At 35.8% G+C, this 27,741-nt stretch overlaps 1 long non-coding RNA gene across 1 annotated transcript in view; it reads right to left on the reverse strand.

Annotated features, from left to right (window-relative positions):
* Positions 1–2,547: 2,547 nt before the first annotated feature.
* The window catches only part of LOC136792851 (uncharacterized), a 127,417-nt gene continuing 102,223 nt past the window's right edge, over positions 2,548–27,741 (reverse strand). Inside the window, exon 3 of the long non-coding RNA XR_010837365.1 lies at positions 2,548–5,865. This is a non-coding gene — a long non-coding RNA (uncharacterized lncRNA). The remainder of the gene's footprint in view (positions 5,866–27,741) is intronic.

Consider the following 27,741-nt stretch of genomic DNA (forward strand, 5'->3'; position numbering starts at 1 on the left):
TTCTTAGGATTGCTTTAACAATTCTCAGTCTTTTATGGTTCCATATAAATTTTAGGATTATTTGTTCTAGTTCTGTGAAAAATGTCATGTGTAATTTGATAGGAATTGCATTAAATCTGTAGAATGCTTTGGGTAACATGGCTATTTTAATAATACTTCCAATCCAGGAACATGGGATACCTTTCCATTTCTTTGAATCATCTTCAATTTCCTTTATCAATGTTTTATAGTTCTCAACATATAAGTCTTTCACCTCCTTGGTCAGGTTTACACCTAGGTATCTTTTTATGTGATTTTTTTTTTTTTTTTTTTTTTTTGTGGTACACGGGCCTCTCACTGTTGTGGCCTCTCCCGTTGCGGGGCACAGGCTCCGGACGCGCAGGCTCAGTGGCCATGGCTCACGGGCCCAGCCGCTCCTCGGCATGTGGGATCTTCCCGGACCGGGGCACGAACCCGTATCCCCTGCATCGGCAGGCGGATTCTCAACCACTGCGCCACCAGGGAAGCCCTTTTTATGTGATTTTTAAGGAGATTTTTTTTTTACTTTCCCTTTCTGATATTTCATTGTTATTGTAAAGAAATGCAACAGATTTCTGTATGCTAATCTTGTATCCTATCTTGCTGAATTTCTTTATCAGTTCTAGTAGTTTTTGTGTAGAGTCTTTCGAGTTTTCTACATATAATATTATGTCACCTGCATAGAATGACAATTTTACCTCTTCTCTTCCAATTTGGATACCTTTTATCTCAACATAGATGAATATTTTCTAAACAATGAGACAGTGTTGACAGCTTAGCATGTAAACCTGCCATTCTAATATTTGTCTGAAAAATGTATTTGGCTAGTACACAAACGAATAGAGGGTCCAAGAGCAAGGATAATTCAGGCACCCTGTTTATTGGAACACTGTATTTGTTGGTTTCCAACCTCAGGAGTCCTCTGGTTAAAATCTGAAGCTGACACCTGTATACAGAGAGCAAGGAGAAACTAAAGAAAGAGATAGACCACTCCAGATTGATAGGTGACAGGTCTAATAAACAAGAAAATGCATATATGAGACTTCTTGGGCAGCCACAACAGTGGGGGAGGGTGCAGGGAATGAGGAGAGTCAGATTGCCTTGTCCAGCTTGCAGGTCCTCTCAGTGACCTCCCTCAACATTATCTAAATAAATCCATCACCATTTTAAGAATGAGTAATCAGAAACCAGAGCAAAAATACTTTGGTAAAAATGTTGCAAAACATGGGAAAAGTAACGTTACACTGAGGATTCAGTGTAGGATGCAACCACTCTGTGAACTTATAAAAAGTAATTGAATTGTATATCTTAAATTGGTAAATTATAGGGTATAAATTATATCTCAATAAAACTGTTTTTAAAAATTATCAGGATGAATATAGACTTGGCTTCTAAAAATCAAAGATAACTTTAAAGAGTAAAAAGAGTGAAGTGCAATAAAAATAGGACAAGAAAAAGATGTCAAAAGATATAACAAGAGGGCTTCCCTGGTGGCACAGTGGTTGAGATTCTGCCTGCCGATGCAGGGGACACGAGTTTGTGCCCCGGTCTGGGAGGATCCCACGTGTCGTGGAGCGGCTGGGCCCATGGGCCATGGCCGCTGAGCCTGCGGGTCCGGAGCCTGTGCTCCGCAACGGGAGAGGCCACAGCAGTGAGAGGCCTGCGTACCGCAAAAAAAAAAAAAAAAAAAAAAAAAAAAAGATATAACAAGAGAAAGAAAATTCATAAATGAGGTGTTCATCTCACAAAGTTAGAAAATGAACCATTATAGAATCCTAAGGAAAAGTAGAGAGTGGAAATAATAAAGATCAATGCTGTAATCAATTAACTAGAAAACAGAAGAGTCTATAAATAGGCTTAAGATTCTGATTATTTTTTCATCTCTTATCATATCACACAGAAATGCTAAATCCATGTTCACCAAATTTGGATAGTGGTACATTTAGTATAGTTAGATTTAAAACACAGGTTATGTCACATAGCATAATTTCATTGGGTGTGTGTAGGGTTAGGGAATTACTAAAAAAACACAGGCAGACATTTTCTTTTTAATTTTTGTTTTATATTGTAGTATAGTTGATTTAAAATGTTGTATTAGTTTCAGGTGTACAGCAAAGTGATTCATTTAATCATATACATGTATCAATTATTTTTCAAGTTCTTTTCCAATTTAGGTTATTACAGAATATCATTATTACAGAAGAGAGTTCCCTGTGTTATACAGTGGATCCTTGTTGGTTATCTATTTTAAATACAGCAGTGTGCATGTGTCATCCACAAACTCCCAATCTATCCCTCCCCCCAACCCTTCCCCCTGGTAAACATAACTTCATTCTCTAAGTCTGTGAGTCTGCTTCTGTATTTTTCTTTTAATTTATTTACTTGTTTTTTAAAATTATTAAATTTTAATTTATTTTTTATATAGCAGCTCCTTATTAGTCATCAATTTTATACACATCAGTGTATACATGTCAATCCCAATTGTCCAATTCATCACACCACCCCCCACCCCCCAGCCACTTTCCCCCTTGGTATCCATATGTTTGTTCTCTACATCTGTGTCTCAATTTCTGCCCTGCAAACCAGTTCATCTGTACCATTTTTCTCAGTTCCACATATATGCGTTAATATAGGATATTAGTTTTACTCTTTCTGACTTAATTCACTATGTATGACAGTCTAGATCCATTCACGTCTCAACAAATGACCCAATTTCATTCCTTTTTATAACTGATTAATATTCCATTGTACACATGCATGACAACTTCTTTATCCATTCATCTGTTCATGTTCATTTAGGTTGCTTCCATGACCTGGATATTATAAATGGTGTCGCAATGAACATTGGGGTGCATGCGTCCTTTTGAATTATGGTTTTCTCTGGGTATATGCCCAGTAATGGGATTGCTGGATCATATGGTAATTCTATTTTTAGTTTTTTAAGGAACCTTCATACTGTTCTCGATAGTGGCTGTATCAACTTATATTCCCACCAACAGTGCAAGAGGGTTCCCTTTTCTCTACACCCTCTCCAACATTTATTGTTTGTAGATTTTCTGACGATGCCAATTCTAACTGGTATGAGGCGATAACTCATTGTAGTTTTGATTTGAATTTCTCTAATAATTAATGACGTTGAGCAGGTTTTCATGTGTTTGTTGGCAATCTGTATGTCTTCTTTGGAGAAATGTCTATTTAGGTCTTCTGCCCATTTTTGGATTGGGTTGTTTGTTTCTTTAATATTGAGCTGCATGAGCTGTTTATATATTTTGGAGATTAATCATTTGTCCTTTGATTCACTTGCAAATATTTTCTCCCATTCTGAGGGTTGTCTTTTCCTCTTGTTTATGGTTTCCTTTGCTGTGCAGAAGCTCTTAAGTTTCATTAAGTCCGATTTGTTTATTTTTGTTTTTATTTCCATTACTCTAGGAGGTGGATCAAAAAAGATCTTGCTGTGATTTATGTCAAAGAGTTCCTATGTTTTCCTTTAAGAGTTTTATAGTGTCCGGTCTTGCATTTAGGTCTCGAATCCATTTTGAGTTTATTTTCGTGTATGGTGTTAGGGAGTGTTCTAATTTCATTCTTTCACATGTAGCTGTCCAGTTTTCCCAGCACCACTTATTGAAGAGACTGTCTTTTCTCCATTGTATATCCTTGCCTCCTTTGTTATACATTAGTTGACCATAGGTGCATGGGTTTATCTCTGGGCTTTCTATCTTGTTCCATTGATCTATTTTTCTGTTTTTGTGGCAGTACCATATTGTCTTGATTACTGTAGCTTTGTAGTATAGTCTGAAGTCAGGGGGTCTGATTCCTCCAGCTCCATTTTTTTCCCCTCAAGACTGCTTTTACTATTTGGGATCTTTTGTGTCTAGATACAAATTTTAAGATTTTTTGTTCTAGTTTCATAAAAAATGCCATTGGTAATTTGATAGAGATTGCATTGAATCTGTAGATTGCTTTGGGTAGTATAGTCATTTTCACAATATTGATTTCTCCAATCCAAGAACATGGTATATCTCTCCATCTGTTGGTATCATCTTTAATTTCTTTCATCAGTGTCATAGTTTTCTGCGTACAGGTCTTTTGTTTCCCTAGGTAGGTTTATTCCTAGGTATTTTATTCTTTTTGTTGCAATGGTAAATGGAAGTGTTTCCTTAATTTCTCTTTCAGATTGTTCATCATTAGTGTATAGGAATGTGAGAGATTTCTGTGCATTAATCTTGTATCCTGCAACTTTACCTAATTCATTGATTAGCTCTAGTAGTTTTCTGGTGGCATCTTTAGGATTCTCTATGTATAGTATCATGTCATCTGCAACCAGTGACAGTTTTAATTCTTCTTTTCCGATTTGTATTCCTTTTATTTCTTTTTCTTTTCTGATTGCTGTGGCTAGGACTTCCAAAACTTTGTTGAATAATAGTGGTGAGAGTGGACATCCTTCTCTTGCTCCTGATCTTAGAGGAAATGTTTTCAGTTTTTCACCTTTAAGAATGATGTTTGCTGTGGGTTTATCATACATGGCCTTTATTATGTTGAGGTAGGTTCCCTCTATGCCTACTTTCTGGAGAGTTTTTATCATAAACTGGAGTTGAATTTTGTCAAAAGCTTTTATTGCATCTATTGAGATGATCATACGGTTTTTATTCTTCAATTTGTTAATATGGTGTATCACATTGATTGATTTATGTATATTGAAGAATCCTTGCATCCCTGGGATAAATCCCTCTTGCTCATAGTGCTGTACTGTAATAGGTTTATAATACTTTTCACACAAATAATACATAAAAAAACAAAGAAACACACAAAATAAAGAAAACATTTTTAATCTTACAGTACAGCACCTTGAAAAGTACAAAAATACAGTACAACAGCTGGCATACAGGAGCTGGCATCAAGTGAACAGGCAAGAAGAGTTACTGACTGGAGGAGGGAGAAGTGGGAGATGGTAGAGCTGAAGGATCATCAGCAATAGGAGATGGAAGGCAAGCTGCAATTTCACTCATGCCTTATGTTAATGGTTCACACATTTGCATCTTTGAAAGTCTGCAACTTGAAGGTTCGTACATAAGGGACTTACTGTGATTTTTGTCAATTTGATGACTGTTTGTCTCAGCATGTTCCTCCTTGGGTTTATCCTGCCTGGGACTCTCTGCACTTCCTGGACTTGGGTAACTGCTTCCTTTCCCATGTCAGGGAAGTTTTCAGTTATTATCTCTTCAAATATTTTCTCAGGTCCTTTCTCTCTCTCTTCTCCTTCTGGGACCCCTATAATGTGAATGTTGTTGCATTTAATGTTGTCCCCGATGTCTCTTAGATTGTCCTCATTTCTTTCCATTCCTTCTTCTTTGTTCTCTTGAGCAGCAGTGATTTCCACCATTCTGTCTTCCAGGTCACTTACCCGTTCTTTTGCTTCAGTTATTCTGCTGTTGATTCCTTCTAATGTATTTTTCATTTCAGTTATTGTATTGTTCATCTCTGTTTTTTTGTCCTTTATTTCTTGTAGGTCTTTGTTAAAAATGTCTTGTATCTTCTCGCTCTGTGCCTCCATTCTTTTTCCAAGATCTTGAATCATATTTACTATCATTACTCTGAATTCTTTTTCAGGTTGATGGCTTATCTCCACTTCACTTAGTTGTGCTTGGGTTTTGTCTAGTTTCTTCATCTGGGACTATGGCTTCTTCTTTGTCTTTGGATGTAGGGTATCTTTTTTGGTAGGTTCCAGCATTCTTTTGTCAATGGTTGTTCAGCAATCAGTTGTGATTTTGATGTGATGCTTTTGTAAGAAGAGGTAAGCTCATGTCGTTCTACTCCACCATCTTCTCTTGGAAATCTGCAGCATTGACACTGTTTTCAGGAAAAGTCACAAGAAGACTCAGAAAAGAGAGCAAGGTCCAAAGGTGCCACCCTCTCCCTGGTCTGGTGGATGGAAGATTCTAGACACCACCAACACAACAGTCAGGAGGCTTGGGGTTAAGTCAGCCCCTGGGTAGCCAGAGATGCAGGTCAAACCCTTAAATGGACCCCAGATGAAAGAATAAGAGCTGTTTCTAAATAGCTCACCTGCAAACTAGTGACTGCTCTGATTTACCTCAATCAAAAGCCTCTAGCACACCCCCACCCCCACAGGTAGACATTCTTAACAGCAACAGAAATCAGAAACTATGCTAAGCTAGTGTGACTGTCATTTGAGTTACAACACAATAGACACTAAAAGACAACAATGGTTCCAAAATATATAAATCCAAATTTAAAACAATAAGAGCAGACTCTCCAAAGAGTAAGCAGTGTGTAATTCCTTGTAGCATACTCCAGGATTCATTCACCTGTGCCACAGACATTAGAAATTAAAATGTGACATATAAGAATCTTTTATTAAAAGGTAGAAAATTTACAGATCTGAATTATTACTATATAGACAAATATTTTCACTTCATATTTTAATTAGACTTTACTTAATATTGGTTTTAATAATCTTCACATGTAGCATCAGGTAATAAAATCATCTGATAAATAAATCCAAGGGCTGGTTATTTGAAAAACAAGTAGATTAAACTTTTACAAGCTAATCACAAAAAAATAATAAGAATTAGAAAGAGAATATAACTCAAAGTATGTAAGAAATCATTTTTAAAGCTTAAGGTATGAGTATAAAATTTAATCTAATAATTTTAATTATCTTGAACTTTAAAGGTATCAGAATCACCTACAGAACTTGTTAAAACAAGAGTTTATGACTCAGTATGTCTGGGGTGGTACAAAGAAAAATCTCATTTCTAACAAGTTCCCAGGTGATGAAGATGCTGATCATTTGGAAACTACACTTTGAAAACCACTGATTTACCTATAGTGGAGCTATTTCTGGGAAAATATTAATAACTGAATGATTCAAGAAGAGGTTTAAAAAACAGAAAACTCAAAAAGTTATTGAGGAATTACATTTTTAAATGGTTCCTAAGCTAGAGAATTTGCCTGTTGCGTTTTTAAAACTATTAAGAATCATAATCCCCATGTCAGAGCAACTATTTCTGAGCATAAACAATAGTTAACTATCCAATTCATTGGAAGCTTGCAAAACTCTGAAAGAAAAACCTGAAAAAGCACAAAAAAGAAAAAAAAATATATAAACCTCCAGTTGTTTGACCATTTATACAGCCATGCAACATTGTTCACATGAAATCTTACTTGGGAGGCCAATTCATAAGGCCAATTAAAGCAGAGATGTTCTCTGCAGAGTAACTTCTCAGCCTTAACATAGTGGCTGCATAGTGGTCACTGCTCTAGTCCAAACCCATGTAGGAATATGAATTTCAAAATCCTAAGTAAAATATTGATAAGCTGATAAATAAGAAGAATCAACCAGGTAAGTATTTAATATCCCATAAATTCACGCATGCTTTAATAATAGAAAAATTTATCAATATAAATCAAATCAATTGGTTTAATAAGAAAAAAATTGTTAAAACAACTCTTTCCATTGAAAACTTTTGTAAACCAGAAGTAGAAGGAAACCTATTAAGCATGATTAAGAGTATCAAACTCAAACCAAATCCAACATCCATTATAGGGAAGCCCTGGAATTTTAAGTAGTTTGTCAGGAACTTAAGATTTTCTTAAGACTTCCAAACTTTCTAAGAGGGTTCTAAGGGTCAGTTCCACTAAAGGTATAACGATAAAAATGAATACTGAATGCAGTAGTATCTCTCAAAGACTGTTCCAGACTAGAAGCACTAAGTTTATGTGTGGGGGATCTTGCACTGCAGTTTAGGAAGTTTGGGAGGCCTCCTGTTATGTGAAGTCAAACTTGTTTCTCAGTCTTTAATATGCACTGTGAGGTGCCATGCAGCACATTCCAAACCAGAAGGACCACATAAAATATTCATTTTAAGAAACAAGTTATGGAACGCTTTGGAGAAATTGTATGATAAAGAATCTGATTACTTTTTCTAAAGTAGACATGTGGCAGATGCAATTTCCTCCATTTTATCCCAAGATATATTGTCTAAGAGCTCACTGTTGCAACATTATATTCCAGGAGCCTCTGGCAAAGCTGTTATTAGCAAGAGAGAGCAGTAAAATGTCATGAAGGTTGTGTTTTCATATTATGTCTTGGGATGCTGTAGATGTTGTCATATTTGATATATTTTGGCAGTTTCTTTACATTCCAGATGCTGACTAAAAGCTTTGCAGACTTCTAAGTTCTGTCTCTCTCATTGAAAAGATTTCCAAGTAACACATTGGGACTTGTTTTATAATTTGTGCAGCAGCTGACATTATTTTTAAGTAAATCTGATGTGCATATCATTTCATTCTGGCAGGTCTGAGATTTTGTAAGGTGTACTATGGAAGGACTGAAAATAATTGTACATCTACTAAGAATTCTTTTTCAAGTACTGATTAAGATTAAGCTCTAGTATGCCTCGATCTATATTCAATTTTCACCTTTGTTATGGAAATAATGTTCCTAAATTTCTCCCTAATGCACAGAAACATAAGATGAAAATTGCTTCCCATACACTTTGCCCATCCTCATGACACTTGGCAGGAAATGCTGATGATTCAGGAAATGTGTGTCTACCCAGGGTATTCAGTACACTTTGTGTACTCTTTTCTTAATTTATACATATTGCCTACTCCAATCACTCTTCCTGATAGTCTATTCCCTCTTCTAATTATTCTTGTGGAAAAGAAATGTCTTAATATTAATTTTAAATTTCTTTCTTAGTAAAGTCAGAATACAGCAAATAATTTCTAATTCCCTTTTGGAATCTAAACAGACTTTTCCTACTATGTTTGTTGACCCTTTCAAACACTTTCACACTGTAGTCTAAGCACTTTATCCTTTTGAGGGGGGCGGGGTGTCAGGGTTATATTCAGGCAGATAGTCCAATGTACAAACCATTATTTGAAGGGAAGTTGAAGATTTAAGGAGTAAGTAACATTTAACAATGCAAAATATCATACCCTATTAGTCTAAAATGTTTAGTTTACCTTTTAAGCATGACTTGCTCCCAAGAAGTGTGTTAATCTGTGGAGAAGTCTATTTGATTTATGTGCAAAATCTTTCTCTGTGTGTCTACGGGGGCTTAATATATAAAGGGTCTTCAATGAAAGGGATTGGTGATTTGTTTTTGTTTCAGAACATTTATTCAGGCAAAATTAATTATATCAATTATCTCAATAATCCTAGAATAAAGCAGTTATTCTTTCTTAGTATCTTAGAATAAAGCGCTAATAAACTCAGAAGAAACTTACGAACTAAGCATGTAACACTGTGCTCAGTAATGTGGAAGATACCAATGAAGTAGAAAATATATCACCTGTCCCTAAAAAGCTTGCCATTTTTCTGTAAAGGGACTAATTAGAAGACTTAGAAAGCAGAGACAATATGAGGGGAAAGTTCTGAGACCATAATCCATGTGGTTTTGTCACAGAACAGAATCACATTTTAAGATAAAGCAAAATTAAATAGAAACTTTAATATTTACATTCACTACTCAAAAAATATACTAAGAAATTAGTAGTTTCTACTTTGTAACCATCTTAGAAAGTCAAATTTAGCCCCTAACTGGACTTTCAAGATCTTCCCTTTCTCCAAAACGTAGCATACAACAACTCAGGTGCATTGCACAGCTCCAGAGTGTAGCATTTACACAGAATGTGATGCAAATGGTGCCATCAAGGATCATGCAATGGGACATTGTTGACTCCAGTGTTATACCAGAATTCATGCTCCCCACATCACATGCTTCTCACCTCTAGTTATCTTGAGCAAAATCACAAATTTTTTAAAATTTTGTTTTAAATTTTCTTTGTCTCTTTCTCTTTCTGTCGCCTGTTTTCTATCTTTGCCCTCTGTAACCACTGCACACATATACACACACATACTCACAAATGCTCTTTATTTTATACTGTCAGGTAGCATGCCTCTTCATCACATCTGTCCTTGAATTTCATTATTGTATCACCTTCTTACATTTTAAAATAAATCTTAGTCAGTAGATTATCTCTCTAAGCCAGACTGCACTTTTGTTTATTCATTCATTCATTCAACTAAAATTTATTTCTTGAGTATCTGCTATATATATATATATGTGTGTGTGTGAATGTATGTATAGTTTCATAAATATATGTGTATATATACATACTTCTGTGGCAAACAGTTTGTTGCTTCCCCAAAAGGCACCTTCTCCCCCTCCCCCCTTGCTATCAGAATCAAGATTCTGTTTAAGTGTCAAGGTATAACTTCATCACAGAGAAGGTGGGCCTGACCCTTAGTCTAAAACAGGTAGATAGATAACGGATTCTGGGCAATGAGATATAAGAGAACTTCTGATGGGGGAAAGAAAACCCTCTATGAAATATTTTCCTCCCTCATAAGAGGCAGGCATAGGAGGAGAATTTTGCCTTTGACATGATGCCTGGAGCTGCTCTAGCTATCTTGCCATCATGAAGGGAAAACAAAGTAAATCACAGAGACACAGCTTCAGAGCCAGACATTGTTAAGCCACCAGACCAATGCCAGAAATGGCCCTACTTTCTGATATGTAAGAAAAATAAACTCCTGTTATTTAACACATGATTAGTAAATCAGTTTCTTAAAGTTTAAAGCACTTCAAACTGCTCTAGCTCTTCATGTGAAATTTAATCTCTGTTTGTTAAATAATATCAAATCTCAATGAGAATGAGGAAGAGTATTTTGGAGGGCTGGGAATTTCCCTGGGACTCTGATGTCCTAGTACATAGCAGTTGTCTTTTATGACTTCTCTAAGATCATTTATCTTACTACTGCATCTGCCTGTTCTCAGTATATGTTTAGTGAACCTAGGTTTTAAACAGACCAGCATGGAGCAGAACCCTCAGAATAAGTTTCAAATCTTTGCAAACAAAAATGTGAAAAAGTCAAAATAACAAAACAAATTTCTACAGTGAGTACTGGCTTTGTACTCAAGACCACCAGAGCTGTGCACACAATGTGAAGAGAACCACCAGTTGTACTTAACTCTATTCAGCCTCATCTGAACAGAAACAGCAAATAACAACAAATAGCATCATTCCTAAGCAAAAGAACTCAATGCTCATTCTAATGTCTGTTTAAAAAACATGATGAATGTATATTGGAGAACTCACTAAACATTGGCTTTTAAGCCAAATTATCCACAGTTACTACTAAAGCTGCATTCTAGCTTGCTATTATTTTAAACAAAAATTTAAATGTGGATAAAATATGTCACAGCAAAAGCTGTAATAAATCATTCAGAAAGCACAATTCATAAAAATTTGCCAACATAAGCATTATATCAGTAATTTAGCCATAGATCTTCTTCTTAATAGGTAGACACTATTGAGTGCATAATTCTGAAAAGAAAAATAAAGACCTACTCTGATACTAACCAAGTCTGCTCTGGACTTAACAGAACAACAAGATACTCTAGCAACACAGTTATCACTGTGTGGGACCCAACTACAATGATGCTTTTGTATAGAAATTGACTGAATCATGAGCCATGAAAACAATGGTTCCCATTGAACAGGTTATATTATATCTTAGGACAAAGAGGCAAAAAAAGCTGCATATAAACGGTACAATTTAAATAAGCAAAAATCTAAGATCATGAAGTAAAATTTTTAAAAAGATAAACTCAATACATGGTTCTTCCTCCTACAGTGTTTGTGGGAATATAACTTGGTGCAGCCACTATGGGAAGCAGTATGGAGGTTCTTCAAAAAATAAAAGTAAAGTTGCCATATGATCCTGTAATCCCCCTCCTGGGCACATACCCAGAGAAAACTATGATTTGAGAAGATACACGCACCCCAATGTTCATAGCAGCACAATTTACAATAGCCAAGACATGGAAGCAACCTAAATGTCCATCGACGGATGAATGGATAAAGATGTGAGATATATTTTTATCAACATATATGCACAATGGAATACGACTCAGTCATAAAAATGAATGAAATAATGTCATTTGCAGAAACACGGATGAACCTAGACATTATCATACTAAGTAAGTCAGAGTAAGTCAGAAAGAGAAAGACAAATACTATAACAAATACTATAAGATACCGTTTATATGTGGAATCTAAAATATGACACAGATGAACTTATTTGCCATAGAGAAACAGACTCACAGACATAGAAAATAAACTTATGGTTACTAAAGGGGAAAGGGGGTGGAAGAGGGATAAATTAGGAGCTTGGGATTATCAGATATATAAATTATCAGATATATAAAATTTTATATATAAAATTGATAAACAATAAGGTCCTACTGTATAGCACAGGGAATTATATTCAATAACTTGTAATAAACCATGATGGAAGAGAATATGAAAATATGATTCACTTTGCTATACACCAGAAACTAACACAACATTGTAAATCAATTATACTTCCATTTTTTAAAAAAAGAGCTGGTTCTTCTATGTATTGTTGTATGACATTATGAGAATTGCTTCACTACCTTGAGCTTCCATTTCCTCATCTGTTATCCTCCAACATTTAATCACAATTTGTAATTTGTGCTTTTGTCCACCTCCCTCAGTAGAATATAAACTGCACAAAGATAAGGATCATTCCTGTCTTAGCTCTCTATTGTATCCGCATCACCCATCACTGGGCTTAGCCTATTATAGAGATTCAAAAATATTGAAAAACTAACTTAAACCCTATAAATACAATCTAATCATAAGACTGTTTTAAGAACTAAATGAGACAGTGTACATCCAGCTGTTTCATAAACTGTAACGTATTGTAAAAAGTAATATAGCTATTAACCAGATAAATGTTTCAATCAAGTCTTCCTGAATTTATAAAAACTAAAGCAAAGTCTTACTAGCTCTGAACTATAATTAGCATTGTTGTGTTACTTAATCTTTTTAAGCCACAGCTGGACATCCTAAAATGGAGACAGCCGACTTCATCCTAATATGAGAATAAAATTTAAAAGTGTATGTGTGGTAAACTGAATAATTTCCCCCAATGTCCTAATTTCTACAATCTATGAATTTTACCTTCTATGACAAAAGGGACTTTGCAAATGTGATCAAATTAAGGATCTTGAAATAGGGAAATTATCCTAATTTCCCAGGTGAGCTCACTGTAATCCCCAAAGTCCTTCTAAGAGGGAAGCAGGAGGTCTCACAGTCAGAGGAGAAGGTGATATGATGAAAGCAAAGGTTGGAGTGATATGCTTTAAAGATCAATGAAGGGGTCACAACCTAAGGAATACAGGCAGCCAGTAGAAGGTGAAAAAGGCAAAGAAGGGGATTCTCCTCTCAGAGCCTCCAGAAGGAACCAGTCTTAAAACTTCTTGACTTTAGCCCAGTGAATCTGATTTCAGACTTCTGACTTCTAGAGCTATAAAATAATAAATTTGTGTTAAGTTACCAAGTTTGTGGTAGTTATTTTTATAAACACAGTAAGAAATTAATATAGTATGTCAAGTTGGATTTAGTTGTGATGCAGTACACAAGAATAATATATTAGGTTTTTATGTTTGAGAAAATAGTGTGAATGGATCCTTATGTTCAAAGAAACTGTGCAGCAGACACTGAATGCTATAATTTTTAAAGGATTGACTGCTTAGGCCCTTGATGTTGTTAGAAGATTACTACACTGACAGGACCTCTCTAACAAAGACATTTTGGAATTAAAATTTAGGCCCCTATGTGTTATAGTATATGTTTTTTGTACATTGGCTCATTGTGGTTGATACCATTATCTCCATTTTATGTATAAGAAAACTAGTTCAAAGGGATCAAGTAACTCACCCAAGGTGAAACACATGTGTAAGTGGTAGAGCCATGGCTGGAGACCAGATTTTTTTGGTGGCAATTTGGCTTTGGAATCATGAAAGCCTCTGCAGAGCAAGCTGAGAGTAATAAGCAAAACTCACTTTGTCCTGCTTCCTGCTCTATCATTAGATGCCTGAGTATTTCTCATGAACTCTATCTCTATAGTACCTATACAGAACAAAATGAAATTGGGCTTCTTCCTAGAGCCAAGAGTGTCAAAGATTGCAGATTTCTCTATGGACATTAACTTATAAGATATTGAATTAGAGGGCTCTTTATTCTGTTCCATAGTTAAACTTTAAAAGAAAAATAAAAATTCATAAATCGATTCATCATTCTTTTTGGACTTTGCTAGGGACTTGCTGGGTTGGAAAAATCTCAACATATCAATAAATTTTATCTTTTTCTTAGTCTTTCTCCCTTCATTTTTTTTTTTTATTTTTATTTTTTCTCCTTTATTTTGTATGTGTGTAAAGAGAGTTAATTTGCAGCTGATCTGTGACAGCTCTGTGGTTATCCCCAGGCACTCCTGGAACCATGGATCTGATAAGGGTGGCCAAAATAGTGGTGAAATACACTAGTTGATGATTTGTAACATGCTTTTTAAAGTATCAAAGTCCTTTGGAAGCACACTGTACCAGCTTGTCTGTATTGTTTACAGAAAGTTTACAGACTAAAGTCATGCACTTGTTTCACCTTATTACATAGACTCATTTTGCGCTATATTACCAGTGAGATATAAAAGATCCCTCAGGGACTTCTCTGGTGGTTCAGTGGTTAAAATTTCATGCTTCCAATGCAGGGGGTGTAAGTTTGATCCTTAGTCTGTGAACTAGGATCCCACATGCTGTGCAGCCAAGAAATTTTTTAAATATAATTAAAATTAAAAAATAAATAAAAGATCCCTCAGTAAACTTATGCCTTGGCTTCACACACCTTGGTAGATTGTGGTCCAAGGAGTGTGTGTCCTGTGAAACTGAAAGAGGACCCTGAAAGCTGCACCTGGACATCTCAAATCTTCACGATGTTGCCTGCACTTTCTTCTCTTGCTGTTTTGTGTCCTTTGCCTTTATTAGAGGCTTATGAAAATATACTTTGTGGAATCTTATAAGTCCTTTCAGTTATATGACTATATAATTGCTGCAGTATATATTTTGGTACACTATAACAAAGCCCAGAAAAAACAATGGAGTTTGTTACTTTTAAGAAAGTATGTGTTAATAATGTGTTTCACGTATGCCCACGGCTTGAAACCTGCCACCCAGTTCAAGGATGTCAAAGCCGTTTTCCTTTAATTTATTGGTTCTTTCTCAAGCATTTAGTGAGCATCTACTATGTGTAAATACAATCCAAAGGTACTTTACCTACACCCTTTCTCTACAAATCTCTTTTACACCTTAAACAAAACACAGTATTTGAGCTCCCATATCATTTGACTAACATTAATACTAACATTTGACTCATACTCCAGAGACAAATAGCAGATTATACTTAATCTAGTGAAATTTGTTCTGCACAAGGAAGTAGATTTATTAAATTTAGGGATTTTGAGCCCTCTCTTTTTTGTTCTATGGCTAAAACTTTTTAAAAAAAGATGTATATAATTCAGAAATGAGAGCCAAACCTCCATGATTTCCTAAGAATTATATTTTCTGAAAATTAGTTTTCCTTCCAACTTAATCAAATTTGGCTCAATGAGAGCCAAATTTTTCTCACATCTATGTCTTATCATTCTTTAAAATGTGAATACTACCAATATTGGGTGCACCAAGTAACGGCACATCCTGTCACCAAAGAATGACTTCATTGATTTGGTGGCCTGGTGAAACAAAATATCAGGGTGGTGGATCATAAGTTGCTCTCTGGATACAAGACATTCTATTTGCCAGGGTCTCATAATATGTTAGATCTCTTCTCTCCTTCATGTTAAGAAGCTTCATGACATAATTCATTTTGTGGCTCCAGGTTAGTGAGAGCAAACTGTATTTCCAGTCCTTCACAACATACTTTCTTTTGTTGTCAGGTTATTGTATGTGTTTTTTCTTCTGCCTAAATACTAGTCCTTCCCCATTATTCTTCTTGTCTTCCTTCCAAATTACTCAGCCAACATCTACTTATACTTCAGATCTCAGCTTAAATACATTTCCTTCAGAATGTCTTCCTGACTCCTTAAAGACCTCTGTCTCATATGTTTCAACAGTTCCCTCTACTTCCCCTTTCATAGTATTGTCACTCTTTCTTGCAATTAGCTGTTTAATCTTCTCACTTCACCCTTTAAATCATAGACCCCATCAACTTCACATTGTTGAAGATTAGCACCTAGGATAATGCTGGACATGTGGCCTTAAACGTGTTGACTAAAAATTTATCTAAGCTTTCTTTCTCTTCTGTTCAGTGAAAATAATATACCCTTCTCAGTGTGAGATTATTTTAGTAACAGTGCTATGAAAAATAAGAAACTGTATAAATTTGCATACACATGCATTTATATGCATAGGTGCTACTAGAAAGGCAAACTAAATAACTCTTTTCTTTGACAAGTGATAATGGGTGAGCTGTGCTAAAACTGAAAAGTTTAAACACCTCATTACCACTCTGTAAAGCCTCCTTTTATCAAGCAATATCCCCAAACCATATTCTCATCTTACTCTTCAACTAAGCATTTCCCCTTTATTCAGTGTCCATCACCCCAAACACTGAGAAAGTTTAGCACCACTGTTTCCAACCTTTAAAAAATAAATTATTTATTCATTAGCAGCTCAATTGGTCACTCCTATTTAAACCAATTTGATGATCTTTGTAGATTTTTTTCAAGGGAGCTCACAAAACTACATAGGGTCAAAATCTGATCCATGATGGTAATATTTTGTGGTGACAACTACTTTAAGCCATATAAGTAATAGTTAACTTTAAGTGCTTACTGTATACCAGGTTCAGTGTTAAATATTCTACGTGAATTTTCTCATTGAATTTCCACAACAAATCTATGAGGTAGTTACTATTGTTCTTCTCAATTTAAAGATTAGAAAATTGAGTCTCAAGAAGAATTAAAGGGAGGTGGTATCAAGATGGCAGAGAAGGATCCTGAAATCACCTCAACCATGAGTACACCAAAACTACAACTACATATAGAACAACTCTCATAATGACCTGAAGGTTAGCAGAATGGACAATCTATAATCAAGGATATAAAGAAAGAACCACATGGATTCTGGTAGGAGTGGAGGAGAAGCAGTCTAGTTGGGACCCACACTGGTTGTGGATGATTCAGAAGAGAGAGATATCTCAGGCTTGGGGATCCTCCCTAGGGACCCCCACGTTGGGCACCCCAGCCCTGGGGTCCAGCACTGGGAAGATAAGCCCCACTGGCAGGTTTGAAAACCAGTGGGACTTACTGGAGGTCTATAGGAAACTGAGACTGCTCTTGAAGAGCACATGCCCAGACTAGCTTGCTCCCAGTTCCAGCACAGAAGCAGCAGATTAAAAACTGCCTGGTGCTCTGGCCAGGCTGCCAGGACCACCTTGGCAAGCCACCCAACCCACACCAGGTTCTGCCTCCAGCCAGTCTTGCTCCAGCTCCACTCCACACCAAGGTAGGCAAAGACCATCGCACCAGGGAGAAGCCAAAGTTTACTCTGGGCACCTGCTCCAGCACCTCAGGCCTGGCTTTGCCCCCAGCTATGGCAGTCATTGCCTATTAGCAAAGAAGGAGCTGCTCATTGTTCCAGGCTTCAGCTCCAGCCCCTTGGGCTCCAGCCTAGCCCACTGCCAAGGCAATGACCTCTATTGCACCAGGAATGAAGCCCTGATTCATGTCAGGCTCAAATGCTAGCCACTCCAGTTTCAGCCCTAGGCCCCCACCAAAACAATGACTACCAACACACCCCAGAAGACACAGCCCATGCTCACCCTCCCACAAGAACCACTGGGCACAAACAGACTGCATAGGAATGCTTCCACTAAGGACATACCTTCAGGATCAGGATAGGAAACTGTTTTTCCTAATATCATAGAGACAAACAATGAAAGTCAAAAAAATGAGAAGATAGAAGAATATGTTCCAAAAGAAAGAACAAGATAAAACCCCAGAAAAAAAATCCTAATGAAAGAAAAATAAGTCATAAAAATGTTCACTGAATTTGGGAAAAGAATAGAGGAACACAGTGAGAATTTCAACAAAGAACTAGAAATATTTTTTAAAGCATCAATCAGAGCTGAATAATAACAATAACTGAAATTTAAAAATACACTAGAAAGAATTCACAGAAGATTAGGAGATAAAGAAGAATACATAAGTAATCTGGAAAACAAAACGTGGAAATCACCCAATCAGAACATCAAATAGAAAAAAATTTTTAAATGAGGATAGTTTAAGGGGCCTCTGGGACAACATCAAGCATACTAACATTTGAATTATAGGGCTCCCAGAAGGAGAAGAGAGTGAGAAAGGATCAGAAAACATATTTGATAAACAATGACTAAAATTTTCCTAGTCAGAAGAAGGAAACCAATGTCCATGTCCAGGACACAAAGAGAGTCCCAAACAAGATGAACTGAAGGAGAACCATACCAAGACATATCATAATTGAAATGTCAATGTTAAAGATAGAGAATTTCAAAGGCAGCAAGAGAAAAACAAAGAGTCATACACAAGGGAAGCCCCATAAGGCTATCAGCTGATTTTTCAGAAGAAACATTGGAAGCCATAAGGGAGTGGTGTGATATATTTAAAGTACTGAAATGAAAAATCTACTAACAAGGATACTCTATCAAGCAAGGTTGTCATTCAGGATTGAAGGGAAAATAAAGAGTTTCCCACAGAAGCAAAAACTAAAAAGTTCATCACCACTAAATTGGCCCTACAATAAATATTAAAGTGGCTTCTTTAAGCAAAAAAAGAAAAGGTGATAACAAGAAATAAGATGAAGAAAAAATCTCACTGACAAAGATAAATATACCATAAAAGCAGCGGATTGACCACTTAAATAAGCTAGTACTAAGGTTAAAAGACAAAAATCAAGTATAATGACAATAAACAGTTAAGGGATACACATAAAAATGTATATGTGAAACCAAATCATGAAATGTGGACAGGGAGTATTAGTAAAAAAATGTAGAGCTTTTGGAATGTGTTTGAACATAAATGACTATCAGTTTAAAACAAATAGATATAAATACAGGTCATTATACAGTAAGTCCCCTACATACAAATGAGTTCCTTTCTGAGAGCACGTTCATAAGTCCAATTTGTTTGTAAGTCCAACAAAGTTAGCCTAGGTACCCAACTAACACAATCGGCTATATAATACTGTACTGTAATAGGTTTATAATATTTTTCACACAAATAACAAACACAAAAAAATAAAACATTTTTAATTTGACAGCACAGTATCCTGAAAAGTACAGTAGTACAGTACAACAGCTGGCATACAGGGGCTGACATTGAGTGAACGGGCAAAAAGAGTTACTGACTGGAGGAAGGAGAGGAGATGGGAGATGGTAGAGCTGAAGGATCATCAGCCATAGGAGACAGAGGGCAAGCTGCAATTTCACTCATGCCTGATGTTGATGGCACAGGTTCTGGCTCCTTGCTGGATTCATTTTTATCTACCCTTTTGAAAAAATGACCCAGTGATGTCTGCATAGTATCTTTTTTTTTTTTCTCATCATAGATGACACCATAGCACTGGATTGCATTCTGGCTACTGTGACCTTTATGTACCATACTGTGTTCCAGTCTGGTGCTTCTAAAACTAACAGTGTCTTCTCAGATAAAGAAAATCCCCCTGCCATTTCCTGAGTCGTGAATTTCTTTGGTGTGTCAATTACTTCTTCTTCTTTTTTCTCTCTTTGTCCTTTCTCTGGGCCTCCAATTCCATCAGGTCTTCATTAGTAAGCTCCTCATCTTGCACATCAAGAAGTTCAATAAATTCATCCTGTTGCAGATCTAGCTCCAGCTTCTCACTGAGAGTCACTAAGTTCCTGAAGGCCTCTTTGGACTCTTCATCTACCTTCTCAAATCCACAAAAATTGTGAACAAACTGAGGACAAAGTTCTTCCGAACCCCATTCATGGTGACAGCCATAACCTCATGTCAAGAAAAGTCAATGTTTTTCATGGCCTTGTAGATGTTATAGTCCTTCCAAAATTGTCACAATGTTGTTCCTGATTTGTCACTTGCCTTTAATGCCTGATGAAAAATGTGACATAAATAATATTCCTTGAAAGTCACTATAACTCCCTGGTCCATAGGTTGGATGAGCAATGTAGTATTCAGTGGCAGATGCACTACTTTGAAATTGGGATGAAAGTCTTCCATGAGTGGAGGGTGGCCCAGAGCATTACCAAGAAGCAAAAGAATGTTGAATGGGATTTCCTTCCCCAAGCAATATTTCTCTACCTCTGGGATAAACTGGTGGAAAAACTAGTCCTGGAAAATCGCCAGTGTAACCCAGGCTTTGGGGTTACTCTTCCACACAACAGGAAGAGAGTCCTTGGCTACGTTTTTAAGGCTCTTGGGTTCTCTGAATGATAAACTAGGAGAAGCTTCAGCTTCATATCATCAGAAGCATTGCCACCAAACAACAGAATTAGCCTATCCTTTTCTGCTTTAGAGCCTGGCATCAACTTTCCCTCCTTACTGATGTAACTTCAGTCTGGCATCCTCTTTCAGTACCATCCTGTCTCAACCACATTAAAAACCTGCTTGGGTAAATACATGCCTTCATCAATAATTTCTCAGAGTGTTTCAGGAAATTCCTGGGCAGCTACTGTATCTGTACTCACTGCCTTGCCACTTACTTTTTATGTTGTGAAGGTTGTCTCTAGCCTTGAAACAATGAAAACAACCATGGCTGGCATTAAAAGATGCGACCTCTGATTCTTCACCGTGCATCTTCTTCAAGTCTTCATAAAGGCTTTTAGCTTTCTCTTGAATCAGCATTAAGCTGAGCAGGACTCAATGCTGATGCTGATCCTGCATCCACACACTGACAAGTTTCTCCATGTCCTCCATCACTTTTCCATGCTTCTTTGCTCTTATTGTCAACATCATCTGCAGAGCAGACTTCACATGTTCCATGATCTTGTCCTTGTTTTTTAGAATTGTGCTGATGGTTGAACCATTCATGTTATAAGAATGAGCAACATCTACCATATTTTTGCCTCACTCCAATCTCTCAATTATTTTCACTTTTGTTTCTATCATTATTGCTTGGTGCTTCTTAGCAGTACCAGCTACATCACTGCTGCTTTTACATTTGCTTCTGGACATCCTGGGCTTGAAATAAAGATACCATACTACTGTACTCTATACAGTACTGTACAGTAAAGTACACAAAAGCACAGCCACTTGTAGAGGATACATGCACGTGACAATTTACACCAGACACGTGAACTACTTATGTGATTGGATATGCAAACACACTTTCACATCTTTGAAAGTTTGAAACCTGAAGGTTTGTATGTAGGGGACTTACTGTATATGAACCTCATGTTAACCACAAATCAAAAATCTACAATAGATACACACACCAGAAAAAAAAGGGGGAGAGAGAGAGAGAGGGAGAATGGAACCCAAATATAATACTAAAGAAAATTATCAAAACACAAAGGAAGATACTGAAAAAAGAAAAGAACAGAGAAGAACTACAAAAACAACCAGAAAACTAGTAACAAAATGACAATAAATACATATCTATTAATAATCACTTTAAATGTAAATGGACTGAATGCTCCAATCAAAAGACATATGGTGGGGACTTCCCTGTTGGTGCAGTATTTATCTGCCTGCCAATGCAGGTGACATGGGTTCAATCCCTGGTCCAGGAAGATCCCACATGTCATGGAGCAACAAAGCCTGTGCATCACAACTACTGAGCCTGTGCTCTAGAGTCCATGAGTCACAACTACTGAGACTGCATGCCACAACTACTGAAGCCCACATGCCTAGAGCCCGTGCTCCACAACAAGAGAGGCCACCGCGATGAGAAGCCCATGCAGTGCAGTGAAGAGTACCCCCCACTTGCTGCAACTAGAGAAAGCCTGCATGCAACAACAAAGACCCAATGCAGCCAAAAATAAATAAATAAATTTTTATAAAGACATATGGTGGCTGAATGGATTAAAAAAAAACAAGATCCATCTATATGGTGCCTATAAGAGACCCACTTCAAAGCTAAAGACACAAACAGACTGAAAGTAAGGGGATGGAGAAATATATTCCATTAAACGAACTGAAAAGAAAGCTGATATAGCAATATCAAAAAATGGACTTTAAAACAAAGTCTATAACAAAAGACAAAGAAGGGCATTATATGTTGATAAAGAGGTCAATCCAAGAAGAAGATATGATAGTCTTAAATATATATGCACCTAATATAGGAGCACCTAAATATATAAAGCAAATATTAACAGACATAAAGGGAGAAATTGAGAGCAATGCAATAATAATAATAGACTTTAATACCCATTTACATCCATGGATAGACCATCAAGACAGAAAATCACTAAGAAATCAATGGCTTTAAATGACACATTAGATCAGTTGGGCATAATAATGACAAAACATTCCACCCCAAACAACAGAATAAACATTCTTTTCAGGTACACATAGAACTTTCTCTAGGATATATCACTGCTAGGCCACAAAACAAGTCGTAAAATTTTTAAGAAGATTGAAATTATATATCAAGCATCTTTTCTAATCATAAGAATGTGAAACTAGAAATCAATTACAGGAAGAAAACTGGAAAAAACACCACCATGTGAAGAGTAAACAGCATTCTACTGAAACACCAGTAGGTCAATGAAGAAATAACAAAAAAATCAAAAAAATACCAAATGACAATAGAAGCACAAATGAAAATAGAAGTATAACTTCCAAAATCTATAGGACCACAAAAGCAGTTCTAAAGGGAAATTTATAGCAATACAGGTCTACCTCAAGAAACAAGAAAAATCTCAATTTATCATCTAAATGAATTAGAAAAAGAACAAACAAAGCCCAAAGTCAGTAGAAGCAAGGAAGCAATAAAGATCAGAGCCAAAATAAATAGAGACACCCCCCAAAAAATATATATGTATATAGAAAATATCAATGAAACTAAGAGATGGTTTTTTTTGAAAAGATAAACAAAATTGATAAACCTATAGCCAGACTCATCAGAAAAAAAGAGATGACCCAAATACATAAAATTAGAAATGAAAGAGAAAAAGTTACAACTGATATCACAGAAATACAAACAATCATAAGAGAATACTATGGAAAGTTATACACCAACAAATCGGACAACCTAAAAGAAATGAATAAATTCCTATAAATATACAATCTTCAAGAATGAATCAGGAAGAAATTGAAAATCTGAACAGACAAGTTATTAGTAATAAAATTGAATCAGTAATCAATAAACTCCAAACAAATGAAAGTCCAGGACCAGATGCTTCACAGGTGAATTCTACCAAATATTTAAAGAAGGGTTAATACCAATCTTTCTCAAACTTCCAAAAATTTGTAGAAGGGATACACTTCGAAACATATTCTTCAAGACTGGCATTAGCCAGATACCAAATCCAGACAAAGACACTACAAAAAAAGAAGACTACAGGGCCAATATTCTTGATGAATATAGGTGCAAAATTCTCAACAAAATACTAGCAAGCCAAATTCAACAATATGTAACAAGGGTTATACATCATGATCAAATGGGGTTTATTCCAAGGATGCCAGGATGGCTCAATATTGGCAAATGATTCAACCTGATACACCACATTAACAAAACAAAGATAAAAATCACATGATCATCTCAATAGAGGCCAAAAAGCATTTGGCAAAATTCAATATCCATTCATGATAAAATTTCTCAACAAAGTTGGTATAGAGGGAACATATGTCAATATAATAAAAGCTATTTATGACAAACTCACAGCTAACTTTATACTAACTGATGAAAATCTGAAAACTTTTCCTCTAAGATCAGGAACAAGGGAAGGATTCCCACTATTGCCATTGGTATTTAATATAGTATTTGAAATTCTAGCCATAGCAATCAGACAAGGAAAAGAAATAAAAGGCATCCAAATTGAAAGAGAAAATAATATGTCATTATTTGCAGATGGCATGATACTATATATAGAATACCAATAAATTATTAGAACTAATAAATGAATTTAGTTAAGTTGCAGGTTACAAGATTAAAAACAGAAATCTGTTGCATTTCTAGATACTAATAATGAACTATCCAAAAGAGAAATCAAGAAAACAATTCCATTTAAATTCCCCCCAAAAAGAATAAAATACCTAAGACTAGATCTAACCAAGGAGGTGAAAGACCTGCACTCTTTAAACTATTAGACATTGATGAACGAAGCTGAAGGTGATACCAGTAAATGGAAAGACATCCTGTGTTCATGGATTGGAAAAATTAACATTGTTAAAATGTCCATATTACCCAAAGCAATATACAGATTCAAGGCAATCCTTATCAAAATACCAAAGACAGTTTTCACAGATCTAGAACTAATAATCCTAAAATTTATATGGAACCACAAAAGACCCTGAATTGCCAAAGAAATCTTGAGAAAAAAGAACAAATCTGGAGGTATCACACTTTCTGACTTAAGACTATACTACAAAGCTACACTAATCAAAGCAATATGGTTTTGGCACAAAAACTGACACATGGATCAATGGAACAGAATAAAGAGCCCAGAAATATACCCACAGTTATATGGTAAATTAATCTAAGACAAAGGATGCAAGAATATACAATTGGAAAAAGGTGGTCTCTTCAATAGTGGAAAGCTACATGCAAAAGAATAAAACTAGAACATTTCCTCATACCATATAAAAAATGAACACAAAATGGATTAAAGACTTAAATGTAAGACCTGAAATCATAAAACTCCTAGAGTACAACATAGGCTGTACACCTTTTGACATTGGTCTTAGCAATATTTGGGGGGGATTTGTCTCCTCAGGCAAGGGCAATAAAAGCAAAAATAAATAAATGGGATCTAATCAAACTTAAAAGCTTTGCACAGCAAAAGAAACCATGAACAAAACAAAAAGGGAACCTGTGAATGGGAGAAGATATTGCAAATTATATGTCTAATAAGGGGTTAGTATCCAAAATATGTAAATATATCAAAAAACAAACAAACAAACAACCTGGTTTAAAAATGTGCTGAACACCTGAATAGGCATTTTTCCAAAGAAGACATACAGATGGCCAATAGTCACATGAAAATATGCTCAACATCCATTGTTAATCATCAGAGAAATGGAAATTAAAACTACAATGAAATATCACCTCACCCCTGTCAGAATGTCTATCATCAAAAAAACCCAAAAAACAAAAAACAAATGTTGACAAAGATGTGGAGAAAAGGAAACCCTAATACACTGTTGGTGGGAATATATATTGGTGCAGCCACTATGGAAAACAGTATAGAAATTCCCAAAAAACTCAAAATAGAACCACCATATGATCCAGCAATTCCACTACTGTGTATCTACATGAAAAAAACAAAAACACTAATTCAAAAAGATACATGCATCCCAATGTTCATAGCAGCATTATTTACAATAGCCAAGACATGGAAACAGCCTAAGTATCCATCAACAAACAAATGGATAAAGAAGATGTGATATATATATATATACACACACAATAGAATACTACTCATGCAAAAAAAGAATGACATTTTGCCATTTGCAGCAACATGGTTGGACTTGGAGAGTATTATGCTAAGTGAAATAAGTCAGACCAAGAAAGACAAATACTGTATGATATCACCTATGTGTGGAATCTAAAAAATACAACAAACCAGTTACTATACAAAAAAGAAACAGACTCACAAATATTAAAAACAAACTAGTGGTTACCAGTGGGGAGAGGAATGAAGGAGGGGTGGGATAGGGGTAGAGGACTTAGAGGTACAAACTACTATGTATAAACTAAATAAGCTACAAGGACATATTGTACAACACAGGGAATATAACAATAGCTTATAATAAATATTAATATAAATGAGTATAACTTTTAAAAATTATGAATCACTATGTTGTACACCTGAAACTTATATATTATTGAATATCAACTATGCCTCAATTTTTTTTAAAAAGTTTTTTAAAAAATGAACAAATATAACAAAAGAGAAACAAATTCACAGATACAGAGAACAAACTAGTGATCACCAGAGGGGAGTGGGGTGGGGGAATGGCAAAATAAGTGAAGGGGGTAAAGAGGTACAAATGTATAAAATAAGATACAAGGATGTAATCTACAGCAAAGGCAATATAATCAGTGTTTGTATGGAGTGTAATCTATAAAAATATTGAATTACTATGTTGTACACCTAAAACTAATATAATATTGTAAGTCAACTATACTTCAATTAAAAAATAAAAGAAGAAGAATTATTAAGGGACTTGAATAAGATCACCCAATTAGTAGAGTACGGATCTGGGGCTGAAACCAAGGCAATCTGTCCCCACGACCCATCTGATTACCATTAGTATTTCCCAATAATAAGAAAAGTCAAATGTTAGAACTTTCAACTAACCAAATGAGTTTTATCAGTTTTGCAATGTGTTTTACCTCTGGTGGTTGAATATCTCATGAAAATATAAATTTTTATGATTTTCACAGCATATTTTTCTATAAGAAAATGTTTCACCCACAAACATTTTATGGCACGAGTTGGCAGCACTTTGTTTAGAGCTGCAGCTTTTGCTTCTACATAAATTTATTAATATTAACATGATGCCAGAAGTACTAAAACTGAACAATCACTTGGTTCCTTATTTGTTTTTTTCAAAACTTTTATAGATTTCTTTTTTTAATTAAGAGAGTTCATGCTTCTACTGCAGCAACATTTGCTGGCTGGCCTATAAATATCTGAAAGTGTCTGGTGGGTAATTTTAATAACTCAAGATTTTCCACCCCTTTAACAGATGTAGTCAATAGTAAGTTAAACCTCTACATTGTGGTAAATATTTTTAACATTATGAAATATTAATAGAATTAGCAGCTTCCTGTAATAAAGGTATAATATGAAGAGTCACATAAAGAATGTATGAATCTTATTTGTTCAGGCACAAAATTCACTTCTGATGATCTTTTTGCTTGCCTTACTCGCTGCCATGAATGCCCTCAGCAGTCAGGTGAGGAGATCCCGAGGAAGAGGGTTTCTCTGTAGTGAAGACGTCTAATGGGACTCTTCAAAATCACAAACCATACACCCCATGAGAGAGTCAGCATTTAGGCACCTACCATAAGGAAGCTCTCAGTGGCCAATAGGTGTTAGTTATGGAAGCAAAGGCTCAAACGGGGAGGGACAAAAACCCTAGGCAATACAGAAAGGTACATTTATCCTTTTACTCTTTATTCCCAACACAGAAGAGTTAGGCTTTGAAGAAGGAAGAGGAGAAAATGTTTCACAATCAGACTTTGTACCATACACACACACACACACAAACACACTTCACCCGGATATCACTTAATTATCCTTCAGGACTCAGCTCAGCTCTCTTATCACTCTCTAGGAACTACCTGTTCTGACCCCCATCCCAATCCCTACCTATCTCTGATCCCCTCACAGCGACCTCCTTAACTCTATGTTAGGTGTCCTTTTCTGGTTCTCCCTTAGCCCACCTCTATCACAGCACTCAGCAGTGCCTACCACACTAAATTCTGTTCATTTTTCTTACCTCTATTCCTCACTAGACTCTAAACTTTTTGAGAGCAGAGGTCATATCTCTTTCATATTTGTATCTCTAATGCCTAATAGAGTGTCTGGGAGTTTAGTAGGTGCTTAAATAATTTTTGAATGACTATTAAGGCAGATATGGTTTAGGACAATTTTTACCCTAAGGTTTGTCCTTTATTTAAACATGATGATGGCCACACAGCATTTCAT

Source organism: Kogia breviceps, chromosome 17 (genome assembly GCF_026419965.1).
Source record: "Kogia breviceps isolate mKogBre1 chromosome 17, mKogBre1 haplotype 1, whole genome shotgun sequence".
Taxonomy (NCBI): Eukaryota; Metazoa; Chordata; class Mammalia; order Artiodactyla; family Physeteridae; genus Kogia; species Kogia breviceps.